The 21,757-nt window shown below is 43.2% G+C and overlaps 1 non-coding gene across 1 annotated transcript; it reads left to right on the top strand.

Moving 5' to 3' along the window:
• The first annotated feature begins 21,446 nt into the window (after positions 1-21,446).
• LOC118486047 lies at positions 21,447-21,552 on the top strand. Its single transcript, XR_004877903.1, has one exon. It is a non-coding gene; the product is annotated as a small nucleolar RNA R71 (small nucleolar RNA).
• Positions 21,553-21,757: the final 205 nt, after the last annotated feature.

Here is a 21,757-nt window from a genome sequence, read left to right as displayed (position 1 = left end):
TTCAAGTGATGATGATGAGTTTATAAGTATGAGAGAGATGAAGAAAAGGTTGGTTGTTGTTGAGCAAGATTCGATTCACAAAGAAGCCAAGATTATCCAACTTGAAGACATCATAGTGCAGAAGAATCAGCAGATTGAACAACTTCAATGAGATGTTAGTCTGTTATTTTCTGTGGTCTATGATTTACGTGGTAAACTTGAAAAGAAGTTTGGGCAGGAATTTTCTGATCCTACAGACGTTGAGAACAGAAGGAAAGCCTTTAAGAAGGATAATGCTGAGAAGAATGCTGCAATGGAACAATACTTTGAGAGAGTTACTGATCCAGAAGCAGACAAAGCAAAGGCAGAAAGACTTAAGAAGAAAAGAGAGTTGGTAATTTTAAAGAACAAGAATCTGAACCCAGACGATGTTGATGCTCAGGCTACTCATCATCTGATGGATGTTGGTGAAACTCTATATGATCAAGTTGGAGTGAGCTGGGGCTATGACCATGATAGAAAAAGATGGTGGATTAAAAGGAAAGTTGGTCCTGTGGAATGGTATAAACATCCTGGTCAGTTTCAATCATTTACAAAAGTTGATCTGACTGAATTGTCAAATGCTCCTTATGTTGATGATAACCCTGGAGGTCCTGGACATATGTTTTTCGAAAGACTGAAGAGGGAAGTTCTGCATAACTTTCCATCGATGCGCACAGCTGAATCTTTCGTCAAACCGGTTAAAGGAATTAGAGATCCATTTACTAAGAAGCGAATGAAGATAGTGCACTGGCCTGTGACTGACAAAGAGAAGGTGATTCCGTTGGTCAATAAGATTCCTAAAGGTGCTTTGAAGTCTCTGCATTTCTGGGCTTATGATGAGCGTCTTGGTCAGGCAGTGTTCGTTTGTGATGGGGATGTCAGTTTTCGCCTAGTGGATCAAGTAGATGTGCTCAACATTGCTCTTGAAGATTTAGAAGTGTTAGCTCAAAATCAGATTCGAGCTACTGAAAAATATGAAGAAATTGCCAAGGGATGGACTGCAGCTGTTGCTTCTGCTATTCACATTCGCAAGAAAGGCTTTGGTGGATTTAAAGATCGATTGGGTGGTGGTCATGATATTTGAAGCATCAAGAACCTGCATGCATAAACCTAGGGGGAGATTGTTGGAACCTGAAGGTTTATTCATGTAGGTTAGTATAGTTTAAGGGTTGTTTATGTCTTTTGTTAATGTACATGTATGGGCCGAATTTGTGTGGTTTGGGTTAGTGTTAGATGTGTCGCAATTGGGCCTAGGCATAGTCTAGATGTTTTAGTATTTAAACAAACCTCAACCTTAGGGTTGAGGTTGTTGGTCAGTTATTGGTTGCGACACAAGAGACACAAGGAACCGAGTTCCTGTTGAAGTTTTGTATCAGTCTTTGCTAGTCATTGAATGCAAGATTTCGGTTTGTGTTTTGCTTATTGTTTTTATCTTGATTATTAGTGTATGTTCTTGAATCGACTTGTGATTGTTTTCCGCACTCTCACAAGTTAAAGTTTGATATCATTGAAAGATCCTAAAAGGGTTTTTACATTGGAAGAAGATTCAATTCCCTAGTTGGTTTCAACAACAATGTGTCCCATCCCCTGGGAAAGATTAAACTCCCATTCACTGTTGGAATAGGAGACCGCGTCCAGACCATAACTCTCACCTTCACTGTGGTCCGAGCACCCTCAAAGTACAATGCAATCCTGGGTAGGCCGGGAATTGGTGATCTGCAAGCACAAGCCTCAACTCCACACGGAGCCTTGGTATTTCAGACACCGAAGGGCCTGGCTTGGGTAAAGTCCTCCTACGAAGTGATATCCTCAGTCTCAGAGGGGGAGATGCCTGAGAAACATCAAAAAGAAGGAATAGAAGAATGGGCCCTCTACGACAGGTTCCCGGAGCAGACGATCAAGGTAGGTAGTCACCTTAGTGACAAATGCAAAAAGCTCTCAAAGAATTGCTCCTCTTCAACATATATGTTTGTGCTTTCCAACATGGAGACATGACCGGGATCCCGAGGAGCCTAACTGAACACAGGCTCAATACTTACACCTGGGTGCAGCCAGTAAAGCAAAAGAAGCGGAGCATGGGCCCTAGCAAGAGAAGGGCTGCATGTGAAGAGACAAGGAAGCTACTCAGAGCTGGGATAGTAAGGGAGGTGAAATACCCTTCCTGGATCGCCAACCCAGTCATGGTAAAAAAGAAAGACAGAGGATGGAGGATGTGTATAGACTTCCAGGATCTGAACAAAGCATGCCCTAAGGACTGCTATCCCCTCCTGGAAATAGACGTCCAGGTGGATTCCCTCTCTCAGTTTCCTCTGAAGTGCTTCCTTGATGCATACAAAGGATACCACCATATTCAAATGTCGTTGGAGGATGAAGAGAAAACGGCGTTCATCACAGACGGGGAACTACATCGGAGGTCATACTTGGGTCCATCGCTGAAGTGTGTCGACAATGAAGAAGCTAAATATGTGGTGAGGGAAATACATGAAGGCATCTGTGGCATGCATTCTGGACCAAGGACAGTGGTAGCCAAGGCAATGAATGCGGGATTTTATTGGCCTAGAATGTATGAGACGGCGTCAGAAGAAATCAAAAAATGTGACAATTGCCAAGTTCATGCCCCCATGACACACCGCCACAAACACCCCATGATACCCGTGTCGACATCCTGGCCATTCCAAAAGTGGGCCATATACATTATTGGACCATTCCCTGAGGGTCCCAGAGGGGTCAAATATGTGGTAGTTGCCATTGATTATTTCACCAAATAGGTTGAGGCAAGGCCCCTGGCAAAGATTACGGGAGAACAAATGAAGCGATTTGTACTGGATAACATCATATGTAGGTATGGGGTACCAATGGAGTTAGTAAGTGACAATGGGGTCCAGTTCACGGGGAAGCCCTTTAGGCCATGGCGTGAGCAGATGCATATACACCAGGTGTTTACCTCAGTCACCCATGCCCAGAGTAATGGCTTGGTAAAAAGGGCGAACCAAAGCGTGATCAAGGGGATGAAGGGAAGGCTAGGGTGGAAGCAAAAGGGATGGCTGGAAGAGCTACCTTTCGTCTTGTGGGCATACAGGATGTAACACCCCGAAAATACAAATTTTTATTTTACAAATATGTTGTAAATAAATAAGTGAAACAAATTCCTACGAATTCCGTTGCTCATCGGTGCAATCTTTCGGTATTCCGCGGGCTGTCTTGATATGATCACATATCTGAACGATCTTGCCTCTAGTTTTTCCCTGGACCAACTCGGGCCAGTAGGTTGTTTCCCTGGACCAACACGACGGGGATCGACTTATTATGTTCCATCTAAAGCTTCACACGAAGCGGTTTAAACGGCGGTGTGATAAATACTGTTGTAGGAAAACTCCACTAAGGGTAAGTGAGTGTTCCAACTTTTCATCAAAGTTTATCAGACAAGCACGTATCATGTCCATGCAGTCTGCATCGTTCAGTAGCTTAGTCCATCTATGTTAATATTCAAGTTTTTACGATCACGGTGTGCTGCAACCCTTGTGATTAGTAAAGGTCGTGCAGCGTTTTCTTACAGGTAATGACGTCAAATTTGCGGTGCGCAATCACTGTATCTAGATCATGGTTTCTTCTCATGATCTTTTAATCAACGTGACGCGTATGCAATGCCGTGGTCTCGTTGCATTGACGCGTAATCGAGACTTTGTCGAGAAGCGTCACATAATTGCAACTCTCACTCCTTAGATCTTGATTGCAGGGTTGGCATGAATCTCGTTTTTATCCGCCATGTACCCTAAAGTTCTTACCTTGTGAATTCGAAATCCGCGTTTCGACATCTTAGCACATAACTGTTCTTTCTCTAAGAGTCGTAAGATAATTGCAGCTGTTGCTCATGACCTTCCTTGGTCATTGGTCATATAAGAATGTAGTCAATAAATATAATTATGATCTATCCAGGTATGGCTTACATGTTCGATTCATGAGGTCCATGAATATTGTCGATGCATGTGTTAAGCCAAATGGTACGACAAGGAACTCGTAATGCTCGAAGCGAGTCCTAAAGGTCGTTTTAGGGGTATTTCCTTCTTGTATTCATAGTTGAGGACATCCTTTCCTCAATTCGATCTTTGAGTGGTAACTAGAACCTTACGATTGGTCTGTTTATGTCATCACTCCTTGGCAAAGGATACCAATCCTTGATATTCAATTCTCAAAATGGAAACTGTCAACTTTCTCTTTGTGTCCTTAACTAAGGGTGTCATGTCCATAATTCCCTCTGTCTAGCAGCTCTTGTAGTTATATCAGAGGCTCATGCTTCGCGGACGAAGCTAGTCGGTAAGGCGTCATTCGGCACTGGTGCCGCTCCAGGCACGAGATTTATCCTAGACTCCTCTTGACACTGTGGAGGTATTCCTGACAACTCTTCAGAAAAGGCTATTGGAACTTCTTCCGTCACAGGGATGTTCTCAGGCTCTGCAGTCTACTCGGAGGCGTTTATGTGTCTCTTCGACCAATGAGAGATGTCGCAGATCCGCTGCCTTGTGGGGTCTAGTACCCTTGCACCTATTGCAAGAAGGTTGTGTACTATAATGTTTCATCATTCGCAAGAGGGATGCGACTGATTTTCCTTATATCGAACGTCTTTAACTCTATACTGGGATATCCAATCCATGCTGACTATCATATCATGACTTCCCCAGTCAATGGTAACAGAAGGCTCCGGCCTTCTGAGTCCCCAAAATATAATCCTTAATTGCTTCATCTGCCTAAACTAGTCTTCCTTATGCCCATTTCTAAAGAATACGGGACGTATATTTTACTCGAAACTAGACCAAGCAGTTTCTTAAGTTCTAAGCATGCAAGGTTAAAGTTGGTGCCAGTATTAATAAAAAATAGATGCATAAGGTTGGTTATAGGGAACGTACCCGTAACTGCATCTGGAACCTGGCGTGCTTCACGAGCTTCGATCGTGAAAACCCTTCCTTGCTTGTTTCTTCCCAGGGCAATCTTTCCTAAAGTGCCCTGCTTCGCCACACCTGTAGTAGCCTGGAATCTTTCCATTATCTCTTCCGTCTGGATCCTTCGCCCAACAGGCATCCTTGCTGTGCCCTTCCTTTCCGCACTTTCCACACTTGGGTCTCAGATATTGACCTTCATGGTAAAAATTGCATTCCTCACACCTCGGCTTAGTCCCCAAGTAAACCTTACCACCAGCCTTATTAGTGGCTCCATCAGCTTTCCTGCCATGCGGCGGGTTCATTTGTCCCGATCAAGTCAAGACGTCAGACATGGCCATCAAGAAATATATTCGAGCTCTACCCGATTGTGTTGCCGATTTTGTTCATGCTGCCAAGCCATCATCGATTGAAGAAACCTACCTGCTTGCCGCTGAGATCAATGACAAGCGGGTAAAGTCTGGTTTTTGGGATAAGCATACCAAGTCTCTGCACCAAGCCACCACCGCATCAACCGTCGACACCACCACTGCTCAACCCACAACAGCTCCAGCAACAAGAACTGTGCTGTGACAACGATTGCTGCTCCTTTGCAAGCCATACAGGCTTAGCAGCAATCACACCATCGACAAGCTCCAGTGACCAATGCGCCGCCAGCCAAGCGCGCTTACACAGGTCCCCACCCGCTCTGCCTGACATGCTCATACCATCATCCGGTGGGAATCTCCTGTCGTTTCTGCGCCCACTGCAACCTCTACGGGCATTTCACTGCGAATTGTCGCTATGGTCCCCGTCAAGCCCTAGTTCAGGCCGCCGCTCATCAAGCTCTGCTCCCAACCCCTCAAGGCCAACCTGCAGCTCAAGCACCCGTGGTTAATGCTCGAGTCTGCTTTGCATGTGGTGACCCTAACCACTTTGCAAACATGTGCCCGAACCGGGTTGTGAAACAAGAACCCCAGCAGCAGCAACAGCAAGCAGCCCGTGCCAGAACCTTTAACATCAACGCCCGTCAAGCCCAGGCTGACAACAATGTGGTTAATGGTACGTTCCTTGTGAATGGTATTTATGCATCATGTTTGTTTGATACTGGAGCCGATAACTGCTTTGTGTCCTTTGAATTCGAGAAGCTCCTTAGTCGTAAGCGTTCTTATCTTCCCTCGTCATTTGAAGTCGAAGTTGCTACTGGAAGAACCATCGCAGTTAACTCTGTTCTTCGTGATTGTACCCTCAAGCTCAACAATCACCTGTTCCCAATTAACCTTATTCCTATGCAACTCGGAAGTTTCGACATCATAGTAGGCATGGACTTTCTTCGCGAAAACCATGCTGAAGTTGTGTGTTTTGAAAAGATGGTTCGATTCTCGCTCGCAAATGGTGATCTCTTATGTGTATACGGTGAAACAGCTTCGAAAGGTCTCAAGCTCATGTCGTGTATCCAAGCTAGCAAGTATCTCCGCAAGGAATACAGGGCATTCTTGGCCAACATTGTAGTAGCAGAGAAGGAAAAGAAAACGAAGGTTGAAGTCAAAGACGTCCCAGTGGTTCGTGAATTTCCTCAGGTGTTCCCTGATGATCTTCCCGGACTACCGCCAAGTCGTGATATCGACTTTCGTATCGACCTCATTCCTGGAGCTAACCCTGTTGCTAAAGCACCTTATCGACTCACGCCATCCGAAATGAGGGAACTCTCAAACCAACTCAAGGAGTTACTTGAAAAAGGCTTTATTCGCCCGAGCACCTCTCCGTGGGGCGCACCAGTCCTTTTCGTCAAAAAGAAGGATGGGTCGTTCAGGATGTGCATCGACTATCGGGAATTGAATAAGCTGACCATCAAGAACCGTTATCCCCTACCTCGAATTGATGATTTGTTTGATCATCTAGAAGGTGCATCGTGTTTCTCGAAGATCGATCTACGTTCAGGTTATCATCAGTTACACATACAAGAGGAAGATATACCCAAAACCGCCTTTCGTACTCGATACGGCCACTATGAGTTTGTTGTTATGCCTTTTGGTCTAACCAACGCGCCCGCGGTTTTTATGGATCTGATGAATCGCGTGTGTAAACCTTACCTTGACCTTTTCATCATCGTGTTCATCGACGATGTCTTGATTTATTCCAAGTCGAAAGCCGAACACGCGCAACATCTACGTTTTGTTCTCGAGTTACTCCAGGGGAACCAACTCTATGCCAAGTTCTCCAAGTGCGAATTCTGGTTGGAGGAGGTTCAGTTTCTGGGTCACATCGTGAATAGTCAGGGTATTCATGTCGATCCCGCGAAGATTGAAGCAGTTAAAAGCTGGATTACGCCAAAGAACCCGTCTGAAGTTCGTTCTTTTCTCGGACTAGCGGGGTATTATCGACGATTTATCGAAGGATTCTCTAAGATCGATGTGCCGCTTACTGCTCTTACTCATAAAGACAGGTCTTTTGTTTGGGGAACTGAACAAGAATCTGCTTTTCAAACCCTTAAGCACAAGCTCTGCAATGCTCCTGTTCTCACGTTGCCAGACGGAAACAACGATTTCATTGTCTATTGTGATGCTTCCAACCTTGGTCTTGGCTGTGTTCTCATGCAACGGGACAAGGTTATAGCTTACGCATCTCATCAGCTCAAAATCCACGAGAAGAACTATACAACCCACGATCTCGAGCTAGGCGCAGTTGTTTTTGCATTGAAGATTTGGCGACACTACCTGTATGGTACCAAGTGTACGATCTTCACCGATCACAGGAGTTTACAACACATCTTTAATTAGAAAGAACTTAACATGCGTCAACGCCGATGGGTAGAACTTCTTAGCGATTACGACTGTGAGATTCGTTATCACCCAGGCAAGGCAAATGTTGTAGCCGACGCACTCAGCAGACAGAGTTATTTGCTCAGTATTCGCAATACCCAAGCCCAGCATGATCTCGAAGCTCTCATCCGCGAAGCCCAGCATGCCTGTTTTAACGAACGCACTTTGAAGAAGGAGAGAATCTATCACGATGGAACTCAGCTTGTAAGCAAAGCAGATGGGATTTTCTATTATCTAGACCGAATTTGGATCCCTAAGCAGACCGATTTACGAAAGATTATAATGAATGAAGCCCACAAATCCCGGTATTCTATTCATCCCGGTGCCGATAAAATGTACCAGGACCTTCGTTACAAGTACTGGTGGCCGAGTATGAAACGGGATATCGCTCTCTATGTTGGAAGTTGCCTGACTTGTGCGAGAGTCAAGGCTGAACATCAACGACCTTCTGGCTTACTCGAACAACCTCCAATCCCCATATGGAAGTGGGAGAGTATAGCTATGGATTTCATAACCAAACTTCCGCCTACGCCATCAGGTCACGACAGCATTTGGGTTATAGTTGATCGTCTGACCAAATCAGCCTACTTTTTACCAATACGGGAAGACTACAAGGTAGAAAGACTAGCCCGAATCTACACCGACGAGATCATTTGTAATCATGGTACACCTCGAGATATCATTTCTGACGATGATGCTCGGTTTACTTCGCGACAGTGGGAAAAGTTTCAAGCGGCTCTTGGTACGCCGCTTAACCTGAGTAGTGCATTCCATCCTCAAACCGACGGACAGACTGAGAGAACGATCCGTACTCTTGAGGACATGCTCCGAGCGTGTGTCATAGACTTCGGTGGTAGTTGGAGCAAATACCTGCCGTTAGTCGAATTCTTGTACAACAACAGCTATCATGCCAGCATACAAATGGCACCATTCGAGGCTTTATATGGAAGAAGATGTCGTTCGCCTATTGTATGGCACGAGATTGGTCATTCGCAATTAACCGGTCCCGAGTTACTACAAGAAACGACTGACAAAATCCTCCAGATTCGAGACAACTTGTCGAAAGCCAGGGATAGACAGAATAGTTATGCCGATAGAAGACGCAAGCCCCTTGAATTTGACGCTGGCGACTACGTACTCCTAAAAGTATCACCTTGGAAGGGTCTGGTCAGATTCGGCAAGAAAGGGAAACTAGCGCCTCGATATGTTGGACCTTTTAAGATTCTGGAAAGGATCGGAAAAGTCGCCTACAGACTCGAACTACCGGAAGAACTTAGTAACGTCCACCCAACTTTTCATGTGTCGAACCTCCGAAAATGCCTAGCTGATCATGATCTGATTGTACCTCTCGACGATCTTCAGGTCAACGAAACGTTACACTTCGTGGAAAAGCCTGTCGAAATCATGGATCGCCAAACCAAGCAACTCAGGCGCTCGCGCATCCCTATCGTGAAAGTCCGATGGGAAGGCAAACGAGGCGCAGAGTTCACTTGGGAACTCGAAAGCGACATGAACGCCAAGTACCCGCAGTTGTTCAAATGAAGATCTGGAGCGTCAAGTTGGAAATTCACGGTGCTGTCCAGCTTCAAGCCTAATTTCAGGACGAAATTCCCTAACAAGGGGAGGCTGTAACACCCCGTGTTTTCAAATGTCAAAGTCAAAGTCCAAGTCAACTTTGACTTCTTTGACTATAATTAGTCTATTTTATGTTTTAATTGTATTATGTGGAGTAAGTGTCGTTAATAAGAATTAATCGAAGTAATCGAATGTTTAATCGACGCGAACCGATTTACGACTGTGAATAGTAGGAAGTAACAATGCGATAAAGTTAACTAATCAGTAATTAAATAGATCTAACCATCATCGATCTCGAATCTCGAATTACGCGAACTTTGGTTGTTGTTATACGTGTGTGTGTGTGTGCCTTATGTGTTATCTGTGCGTGTTTACTTTATGTTTTGTGTGGTGATCAATCGAAACTCGAAACTCAAATCGAATACAATCGAAATCGAATGGTATCGAGAGGATAGTGTGAAGTATAGGTGATTGTATGTTAGATATAGTAGTTGGGACTGAAAGTAATTTGAAAAGGAAACTCTATCGTACTCGTATCGTCTTCAATCGAAATCGAAATAGCGAAAATCGTCGCACCGAACACTCGAACCAGGCTGTCCGATCGGGATGCCTGGCCGATCGGCCAGCCCATTCCTCTTTTGGAGCCTATAAATAGGGTTGTCATTGTCATACTTTCCACTTTTGGAAACTCTCTGACCGGCCAGCTCGTGCTCCCCTCCTTTTCTCAGATTTCTTCCAATTTCGGTAAGTTTTCATCCTAAATCTTGTACTTTCTTGATCAAAACATGCTCCTACACCTTTCTATCTTTCAAATCTTGATTTTTAACCGTGAAATCATCAAGATCTAAGCATTCTAGGATGATGTCATCATGGTGTTCTTCAAGAACATCATGTTTTGGCCTCAATCCACCATGAATAGCTCGGATCTAACCGATTTCCACAAAAACAAGCTAAGATCTATCAAAGATCTGAACAATTACATGGTGAGAAGGATTGAAAGAAGGATTTCCTACTTTCTTTCAACTCTTTTACACTCAATGCCTTCTAAACCGGTAGAAACGGAGCTTGAGTCAACTCACCAAACATTCTAGTGGATGAGTGGTTCAAGATTCGTATTCTATCTACGAGGGTCACCGACTTCAGGTTAAACGTTAAACTGCCGTTCTGAACCGTTCACCGGCCAGACTTGGGTGATTCCTGTCCGAGCAGGAGAAACAAGTAAGAACGAAGGTCCCATGGTTCAGCTCGTCGTAAAACTACCTTGAAATAACGTCAAATAACCAAAACAGCCAAGTGTTAGACGAACAGGCCGACCAGGTCAGGATGCTGACTGAACGGTTAGGCTGTCCGAACGAACAGCCCAACCGATCGGACTTATCAGCCGGTCGACCAGGCCAGCCGATCGGCTAATAAGTGGCCCCACACTTTGACAATTTCATGAAGTATAGTATTGAACGAGGTGATGTTTGATCGAACGAGCCGTTTGATAACATTACTCATCGGATCATGAGATACTATGCTTCAACCCTTAATCGATTCTTCAATTCGTTCGACGTATTGGAATACCACCCGATCGAGCATGCTGTTCGATCGAGTGACATCCTGCTGAGGACTACTATTGAAGTTCCTAACCGATCGGTTAAGCCGGCCGATCGAACAGACCATTCGATCGATCGACCTGAAAGGTAAGAACACTTCAGTGTTCTCAAATACTACAACGAAAACTTCAAAAGGTCAAACCATCATACACAAACACATCCTACTCAAAGGAAGAAACAATCCACTCGAACAGTCCAGCCGATCGAGCCTACCGGCCGATCGAACAGACTGTCCGAACGGACCTTCCAACCAAACGAACAACCCGTTCGATCGAACCTGTTGTTCGATCGACCAGGCTGTTCGACCCACTTACACTTGTTTCCATTCTACGTGTTTGTCGTGGTACACGCAAATTTAATCCCAATAACAACTATAGATAGTGGTAAAAGGGTATCGAACTCAGGGAGTAAGTGGAATATATGTTGATTATATAGCTTTGCAATTAAACTATAATTAACCTAACTTGCAGAAAATAAAGATCAATAATTTGGATTGTTGTTTTAGAAAACTAAATTAATAACTAATGGCAATTCTAAATTGGTTGTTTAACAGATTAGGAGAACAATGACCATCTTAGGATTCAGTTTCTTTGAACAATTGTGTGAAAGTCCAACTAGAAAGAGTTACATAGACATAACTCGTACATACATAATCGAAGTGATAAAAGGGAACAAAGTACTCGGATATCTAAATGCAAGGTTGTTTCCTGATGATCAATTAATCAATAACCAACCTTAACCCTTCCCGTGATATCTCGGTTGCCAACGGCACCAAGAACGTACGATTGAGACTAGAAATTGCAATATCGACTAACAAGCTACAAACAATTATGCATACACCATGATATTCAAGCAACGCAAGTTATCATTCTAGAAATTCAGAAATTAACACACAAAAGTTCAAGAGAAACCTTCACCTAAGATGCCGAGAGTTTTAGCCACACATAGCTTGGTGAATCATCATAACAATAAGTTCAATGTTCATACGAATCGAAATCACAAACCGAACGTTAGAAATTGTTCCAAGCCAAGCAAGAATCACCAAAATCGCCCCTAGTATCTTCTCTAACTGACCAATGATGAGAATACTTGAAAAGACACAATAAAACTGATTTTAATGAGGCAGTTACAATTTTTCCGCAGCTTCCACCGTAACTTACGGTGCCAACGTAAGTTACGGTGGACATAATGTTATTACGGTGAATCTCTTTTGATTTACGGTAGGAAGATGGCCAAAATCAGGTCCACCGTAAATTACGGTGGGACCGTAATTTACGGTGACAACCTGATTGTTTTGCTTTGTTTCTTCTTTTGTCCCGCACACGACCCGTTCATCTTCAAACCTTCCAAAGCTGCGTTTTTCTCCACTTTAAACCGCCAAATAGCACCTGAGACATGAGCAACAGTAGTCATCTAATTCAAGATAATTACACGATTAAGTGAAGGATTAATTCGTTTTTTTAACATGATTAAGGGTTGTCCTATGGACCACCCGTCACATCCCCACACTTAACCGTTGCTTGTCCCAAGCAACTCATCAAATCAATTTCAATACAAGTGATCAATTTAAACCAAGCAAAAACATGCAATCCTTTTACTAACCCCTTTTTAACACCCAAAACAATACACCCCTCTCTAAATCTCTCCTCTCGGCTACAAGTGAATACTAGCAGAGATAAGCTAGACACACAATAGGCAAACAGGTGATTGCACAATTATAGGCTTGTACCTAAATCGATCCTTCTCCTAACAGGTGCCAAACATGAATACAAATCAAAGGGACTTTCAAGGATGTAACGTGGCCAGGTGTATGGGTAGGAAATGGAATATATATGAAGTAGCGAAAATTTAACCCGATCTTTTTATTACACAATCAAATAACCCAACAACTACTAACTTAACCGATATATACAAGACAACTACACATCACTTCTTTTTCATTTTTTTTTTCTGATTTTTTTTAACAAGCAAAGCAAACAAACATACAATGAAACATCAAACATATCTACATCATACTACTCAAACTATTACTACTAACACTAAAAGACCGGGTCAAATTGGGTAAATTTTTAAGTAAGTAGCTAGGGGTAACAAACGATAGGCTTTTAGGCACAAAATTGGCAACTAAATGTCCAAACCCCCACCCCTCTCGCAACCATGCTCATATATATACTTATGAGGTCCAACCCCCCAAATCCCACACTCACACTAAAGACGAGGCTACCTAGATGCCCTTATCCTTTTCGCATTCATGTCTAACTAAGGACTCAAACCGCATTCAAGCACAAGTTCTAATGCACCCCCACCCGTAGCCACTCTCATCAAAGATAAGCATTATTTATATACAAATGTAGCTTCAACTCTCACCAAGAATGAAAGGGTATCAAGGGTTGCCGGTGCACCATTTGGGGTTAATCTAGGGTGTTCAAATTCTCACAATATTTCGCTTGATTTAAAAAAAAAATTTCAAAATCTCCAAAAATTTCCCCCCATCCCCACACTTGGGATACATTGACCCCAATGTATGGTTTTAGGAGGCTTTGATCACTAAAATTCATTCAACATCAACAAAAAGCTTCTTCACTCAAACCCCAAATTTCTTTTTGGATTTTTTATTTTATAATTTTTTTATATTTTTCTTCTATTTTTTTAACACCAACACACCACCGACTAGCACCAACCCAAACACAACATAACAACTAACACTACCCAACCACCCAACCATAAACAAAACAAACTAACAAATATGCACAAAATATACAAAGGCGGAACACAACCTGACTAATAATAGCGCGGTCCCGGAGGTCCAAAAATGGAAGACATCATGTCGTTCCATTCTCCAAACGCAAATGAGCCGCTACTACTCCCTCCTTGTTGTTGTTGGGCTCCCTCTTGTTGCCTCGGATCAATCCATTGTGAGTGGTGAAGCTGTGGAGTCGGATACGACACACTCCCATCATAAGGTGGTAGCGAGGCATAATCCACATGTTGTGGATCCACAACCACTGGCCTCCCGGCATGCCAATCTGCATGCATCCTTCTCTCTTGATCATCGTGATACCGATTATTCATTTCCACCTCTTGGGAACGCAAAGGTGCGATTCCACGCCTCACTATGATCAAAGCTTTGTTTCAAGGACCGCTCTATGCTTGCACTCATCATGGTATTTTGATCATATAACGTCCGCTCTGGACCTGACCAAGTTTCAAAAACGGAAGCCGGAGGACGTTGATTTGCTATCACCTCTTGCATGGTACCTTCATAAGCCCACCCGGGCATATAAGATCGCTCCGTATAGTCGTAGAAAGCGCCACCATAACCTCCACCCGGGCCCCCTTGCCCCAAATTCACATTCACACCACCTTGCGGTTGCTCTTCATAATCTTCATCCCCACTCGGGATCTCCGCCTCACTCTCGGGTTCATCCTCTTCACCCGGTAACAAATCTCTAGCACCCGCCTTTAACGCTCTCCATCTCTGCCCCTCGGATTTAAGCTTATGATACTGCTCGGATTGTGTATACGTCCAACCAATCCCCAACTTGTCTAACGTAAAAGGCTGATGCCTTTTCGTTGCCCCTCGATCCTCTGACGTAAGAGCCTTTTGTTGCTTCATTAACCCCGTGATGATTCGACAATACGGGATAATGTCCCTTCCATATTTGTTTCGGCAGATCCACAGGTGGTTCATGATTAGATAACGGATTGGGAAACGCGGGCCCCAGTAAGTAATGAATAGAGGACTGGTACTTCAGGAAACATCACTTGCTCTTTGTCCCCCCTTCGCGGTATAACATTCAACAAACAAATTGCCAACAATAATTTCGCTTCGATTTTTAAATTCTTCTGATACAACACTCCATGATAAGTACCGGGCAAAAATAGCGTTGCCAACATGTCGTTCCAACGGGGGTGCTTCTCCGGCTTCACCAAAAGGTCATCAAGGGTGGGAACCATATAATCACGGGCTAGAAGGATATCGTATTTCCCGAGCTTCTTCAACGTATCAAAGGACATCTCCACTGGAACCCCGTGAACTTCACCAATCAACTTCATTTGCGATGGCTTTTCATATGTGTTGCATTTAAGAGTCGCCATCCACTCTTGTATCTCGGTGATAAACAAATTGCTTTTATCTTTGTCAAAACATTTAAGTGCCGACTCCCAACCTAGAGCCCAGAACTTGTCAAACACCCCAAACTGACCAAGCTCAACTTCCCGGACTTCCCTCTCACACATAAAAGTTGATGCCTTATTCTTCAACTTATTCATACGGTCATGATATAACGTTGGCTGCCAATGCTCCGGCTGTTCATCCAAAGGACCCGAGTTCCATATCGGCTTTTCAGCCGGGTCCCATCTCTTCCTCACTTTCACTTTCATCCACTCGGCCCAAATATTGTCTCTTTTTCGGTTGTTGCTCCGGCTGTTTACCCTTTCCCTTTGATGATGAAGACGAACTAGATCTCGCTTTCTCTTTCGTCTTAACCATTTTCCTACACACATTAGAGCAAACAACACAACCAAACGAAACAAAATTAGACTCTTTTCTCCAAAATCTCCCCACACTTGCTTGTTACTATGGTTGTAGATGTTAGTGAACCAAAACTTTATCAAGAATTTTTCAAAAATTGGGCATGATGTCTCTATAATATAGAGATTCCCCAAAAGTTCACTACTTTACTAACAATCCTACATCTACACACCATAACCATGTTCAAATAGCAAGTAACAAGTCAAAACTATGAACAAGCAAGTGGGTATGAACAAATATCAAAAATAACCTCAATCTTCACAATGCATCATCAAAATACAACAAATAAACTTCCATACCTTTGTTTGAAGATGCAAGAATACTTGTGAAACAAAAACTCCCAAAACCCCCAAAATTTTTCGAACTAGGGTTTAGAATTCGGACCCTAAAACCGCGTTTTCTCGTAAATTTCTTGGCAAAATCAGAAACTACGTGAAAAATGAGTCAAGATAGACTCCAACTTCACTTCGTTTGAACAAGAATTGAGTAAGATATGAAAGAATTAAGGTTGAAGATGGCTATGGAGTCTTGTGGGAATTGGAAAGTGATAGGTGAAAGAGATGTATGAGAAAGTGAAGAAAGAATGAGTGGTTGGGGCTATGTCACGTAATCTGATGTTTTATTATTATTTTTTTTATATCATGCAGGAAAAGGAGCGACCTTTACATCTTCCAGGTCCACCGTAATTTACGGTATCACCGTAAGTTACGGTGGAACCTGGACAAATATCATCACCGTAAAACAGTAGCCAAATACCGTAAATCCATCTTTATTTCACTTCCACCGTAAATTACGGTAATACCGTAAATTACGGTGGCATCTGGGCGATTTTGATTTGCTGAAAAATGCTGTTTTAAGTGTATTTTTTCATATTTTTTCATTTTTTCGATTTTTTCGTGTTTTAAAATATTTTTAAAAGTATATAAAAATCACCCTACCCCCTCAAAAGTTCCGTGTTGTCCTCAACACAATGTTAGAGCAAATCGTGACCCGAATATCCCCACACTTGTTTCAAACACAGATTTCAAAGAAATACGATAATTGCACAAACTATACAAAACAAAACAAAACACTACTATTTACACTACCAAACCTGGGCCTCTCATGGTTGTTCCTCATCGACCGGGCGCAAGATGTAGCCCGCTTTAAAAAGCTCCAAGTTATTGATGTCGTTCCCCTCCAAGTACGGTTTCAACCGGTGACCGTTCACCGTTTGTTGTTTAAGTGTTTGCTCGTCTTGGATGTCTACGTCACCAAACCTTCCAACTCTCTGAACGACGTACGGGCCCATCCATTTGCTTTTAAGCTTGCCCGCGAACATCTTGAGTCTTGAGTTATAAAACCAAACTTTTTGACCCACTTCGAACGTTTTCTTTCTCAATTTCGCATCGTGTACTTTCTTGAGCTAGTCTTTATAAGCCGATGCACATTCATACGCCTCGTCTCGAATCTCTTCTATCTCGCTTAATTGTAGCTTTCTCAACTTTCCCGCCTCGTCATAATCCGCGTTTACCGTCTTAATTGCCCAATGTGCCCGATGCGCTAGCTCCATTGGCAAGTGACAACCCTTTCCATACACCATCTGGTAAGGCGTTGTGCCAATAGGAGTCTTGTAGGCCGTTCGGTATGCCCACAATGCATCGTCTAACTTACTCAACCAATCCTTCCTATCCGTTCTTACCGTCTTCATGAGAATTTCTTTGATTTGACGGTTGGACACTTCGACTTGTCCACTCGTTTGCGGATGGTAAGGTGTGGCAATTTGGTGATTCACGCTATACCTCTTCAATAATTTCCCGAAGTTGAAGTTCTTGAAATGCGAACCACCATCACTTATAATAACCCGCGGGATGCCAAAACGAAAGAAAATGTTGGATTGAACAAATTTACAAACAACCGAATGGTCGTTTGTTCGTGTTGCAATAGCTTCAATCCACTTCGAGACATAATCCACCGCTACCAAAATGTATAGAAAACCATTCGAATTCGGGAAGGGACCCATGAAATCTATACCCCATACATCAAATATCTCTACAACCAAGATTGGTTGTAATGGCATCTCATCCCTCTTCGATATACTTCCCATCTTTTGACAATTTATGCAATTTCTAGCGAACTCACATGCATCCTTGAAAATTGTAGGCCAATAAAACCCACATGAGAGAACCCGATAGCCTGTTTTGTGCCCACTAAAATGACCTCCACATGCGGGCGAATGAGCATGGGCCAAAATTTCCAACACTTCTGTCTCGGGCACACACCTTCGTATAACTTGATCCGGTCCAATCTTGAAAAGATCCGGTTCATCCCAAATATATTGCTTCACTTGAACCATAAATTATTGTCGACGCTTCTTGGTCCAATGACTTGGAATGGCACCCGTGGCTAAGTAGTTGACATAGTGAGCATACCACGGTGCAACAAAGGTGGAGACGGCTAAGAGTTGCTCGTCGGGAAAACTTTCATTGATTTCACTAACATCATCGATTCCTTCCACCGAATCCGAGACAAGTGATCTGCCACTACATTCTCACTTCCCTTTTTGTCTCGGATTTCTAAATCGAACTCTTGTAACAATAATACCCACCGAATCAAACGAGGCTTCGCGTCCTTTTTCTCTATCAAATATCGGACCGCACTATGATCCGAATAAACCACCACCTTGCTCCCCCAAATATACGAGCGAAACTTATCCAAAGCATACACCATCGCTAGTAATTCCTTCTCGGTTGTGGTGTAATTGAGTTGCGCTTCGGACAAAGTCTTGCTTGCATAGTAAATCACCACCGGCTTTCTATCAACCCATTGACCCAAAACTGCACCAATAGTGGTGTCGCTTGCATCACACATTATCTCAAACGGCTTTGACCAATCCGGTGGTTGCAAGATAGGAGCCTTGACCAAGTGTTCCTTCAAAACAGTGAAAGCTTGCATACACTCGTTAGTAAAATCAAATGGGACATCTTTTAATAACAAGTTGCACAAAGGCTTAGTGATAACACTAAATCCTTTAATGAAACGTCTATAAAAACCCGCGTGTCCCAAGAATGGCCTTACACCCTTAACATTTTTCGGAGGTGGCAAAGATGATATTACCCGTACTTTTGCCCTATCCACCTCCATCCCCCTTTCAGAAATTACATGACCCAACACAATGCCCTCTTGCACCATGAAGTGACTTTTCTCCCAACTTAACACTAAATTTTTCTCAACGCACCTTTTTAAAACTTTTTGTAATTCGTTGAGACAAACATCAAAACTAGTGCCAAAAATGGAGAAGTCATCCATAAATACTTCGAGCGACTCTCCAACCATGTCCGAAAAAATACTCATCATACATAGTTGGAAAGTTGCCGGAGCATTGCACAAGCCAAATGGCATTCGCCGAAAGGCAAAGGTGCCATATGGACAAGTAAAGGTGGTCTTGTGTTGGTCATCCGGGTGTATTGCGATTTGATTGTAACCCGAATACCTATCCAAAAAACAGTAGTATTTTTTACCCGATAATTTTTCAATAATTTGGTCAATGAAAGGTAGCGGGAAATGATCCTTAGAAGTGGCGGCATTCAATTTGCGGTAGTCAATACATACACGCCACCCGGTAACCGGTCGGGTGGCAATTTGTTCACCACTTTCATCTTTGACTACTTGAATGCCGGCCTTCTTTGGCACAACTTGGGTGGGACTCACCCAAACACTATCCGAAATCGGATAGATAATTCCCGCATCCAACCATTTAATTACCTCTTTTTTAACTACCTCCCGTAGGTTCGGATTCAACCGCCTTTGAGCTTCTCGTGTCGGCTTTGCATCTTCGGTGGTAATGATCTTATGCATGACAATGGATGGACTAATTCCTTTGAGATCGGCAATCGTCCATCCGATAGCTCCCTTGTTCTCTTTCAAAACTTCCAACAACGCTTGCTCTTGTGCCAACTCCAAATTAGAGGCAATAATGACCGGTAAAGTGTCATTATCCCCTAAAAACGCATACTTCAAGTGGCTCGGCAAGTCTTTAAGTTCCAACTTTGGCGGTTCCTCTAACGATGGTTTAGTACCCGAATCTATCCCCGCCGGTAAACCTTCAAATTGATGAGTCCATGGTGGTCTACCTTCTTTCAAAGCCATTGCATCTTGTTTTTCCTCTTCAACCCGAAGTGCATAAGCATGTACCTGTTCAGAAAAATCACACAGGCAAACATCCAAACCATCCTCCTCATACTCATGCGGGTTGCATCCGTCAACTATATCTGCCATGAAACACTCATCAACACCATTAGCATTAGAATGGTTAGTAAAAACATTCAACCGCATTTTTCGATTCCCAAAAGTCATGTCGAACGTACCAAATCTACAATCGATCACGGCATGTGTGGTGCTCAAGAATGGTCAACCCAAAATTACGTTTTGTTGTTGTTTTGGGTCCGCGGACGAGTAGTCCAAGACTAGAAAGTCAACCGGGTAATAAAACTCATCAATTTTTACGATTACATTTTGAACCATACCCCGAGGTAACTTATGAGACAAATCGGCCAAAACAACCGTTGTCTCCACCCTTGCTAACGGACCAAAGTCATATTGGTCATATAAGCCCCCCGGTAAAATGCTCACCCGGGGCTCCAAGATCTAGCAACGCCTTAGCCATTTGAAAATTACCAACTTGTATGTTAATCAATGGCGTGCCCGGATCTTGGAGCTTGGGAGGAAGCTCCCCATTCAAAACTGCACTTACTTGCCCGGTTAAATCAACCCGCTTAGGCACTTTCTTCTTGTTTTGCCTTTTTGTGTACATAACTCTTTTAAAAATTTGGCATAAGCGGGTACTTGTTTTATTGCATCAAGAAGTGGAAGGTTAATTTTAACTTGTTTAAACATGTCCCACATTTCTTCTTTTTGGGGACCTCTTGATGCAATAATTTTTTTCTTTCCCGGGTTAAGTAAAGCCGATGGAAAAGGGACTTGACTCAGTTCACCCTCAACTTTTTCACTCTTTTCATTTTCACCCAAACCTGGTTTGTTAACATTTAATTCTTTTGGATTAACCGGTGAAACTTCATCATCACTATCATTACCCGTGATGTCCTCAACTACCCCCTCAACCAATTCGGGTGACAAATTGGCTTTAAACTCTTTTCCACTTCTTAAAACACTAACATGATGAACATTAACATTACCTCGTGACGTACCATGCGAAGGATTTACCTTAGTGTCGCTAGGAAGTTGACCCTTTTTTTTCTTCAATTCAGCCACGTCGGTTGCTAATTGACCCATTTGGGTTGTTAGTGATTGGATGCTTTTGTCACGAACCTCATCCTTTTGCATTCGAACTTCATCGAGTTGGTTCCGTTTTTGCATCTCCATTTGCATGCTTTTTAGCATATCCATCATCTCGTTTCCACCCGAAGACCCCCCTTGTTCTTGACCCGTTTGATATTGCTTTTGATAGCCTTGGTTGTTCCCGCCTCGATATCCACCTTGGTTATTGTAAGGTTGGCGTGAACCAAAGTTACCTTGGCTACCTTGAAAGTTCGAGTTAGCTTGATTTGAAGGGTTCCCATACCGAAAATTTTGGTGGTTCCTCAACCCGGGGTGGTAGGTATTAGAATTCATGTTGTTGTAGTTTCTACCACCCCCTCCTTGACCTTGAACCGCATGGACTTCTTCATATTGCCCTTCCACCATTCCTTGGCAATTTTCAGCTGCATGACCTATTTCATTACACAAAGCACAAACATCATAAATTTGGTTAGTAGTTTGAACATTACCATCATCTATGGCGTGCACTTGAGGTCGGGCAATGGCCGGTCGGGCTCTCCTTGATGCTTGAGCTTTTCTCTTTGATGTAGTTGCCATGCTCCCCAAAAACTCCCAATCATCGTTCTCGTAATTTGTACCAAAAGTCCCACCGGTGATGGACATTAAATCACGAGCATCTTCGGCACTCAACCCCTCGTGAAAGGCATTCATTAATTCCCACAATTCGATTCCATGGTGAGGGCAATTTTTTATCATCATATTGAAACGCTCAAAAGCCTCATGAAACATCTCACCATGTTGTTGTTGGAAGCTTCTCAACCCCTTTCTTGCATCGTTGGTCTTTTGGGCGGTGTAAAACTCATCCAAGAAAGTTTGTTGCATTTCCCCCCATGTATATATGGATGCTGAAGGTAATGTGTAGAACTATTTTTTCGCCTTATCTTCCAAAGAAAATTGGAACAATACCAATTTAATATCGTCGGCTGAGAACCCTTGACTCCCAAGAGTGTTACAATTCGAGTCATAAGCCTCCAAATG

The sequence above is a fragment of the Helianthus annuus genome, chromosome 13, assembly GCF_002127325.2.
Source record: "Helianthus annuus cultivar XRQ/B chromosome 13, HanXRQr2.0-SUNRISE, whole genome shotgun sequence".
Taxonomy (NCBI): Eukaryota; Viridiplantae; Streptophyta; class Magnoliopsida; order Asterales; family Asteraceae; genus Helianthus; species Helianthus annuus.
The sequence above is the reverse complement of the archived record's forward strand: the minus strand, read 5'-3'. Positions and strand labels throughout refer to the sequence as shown.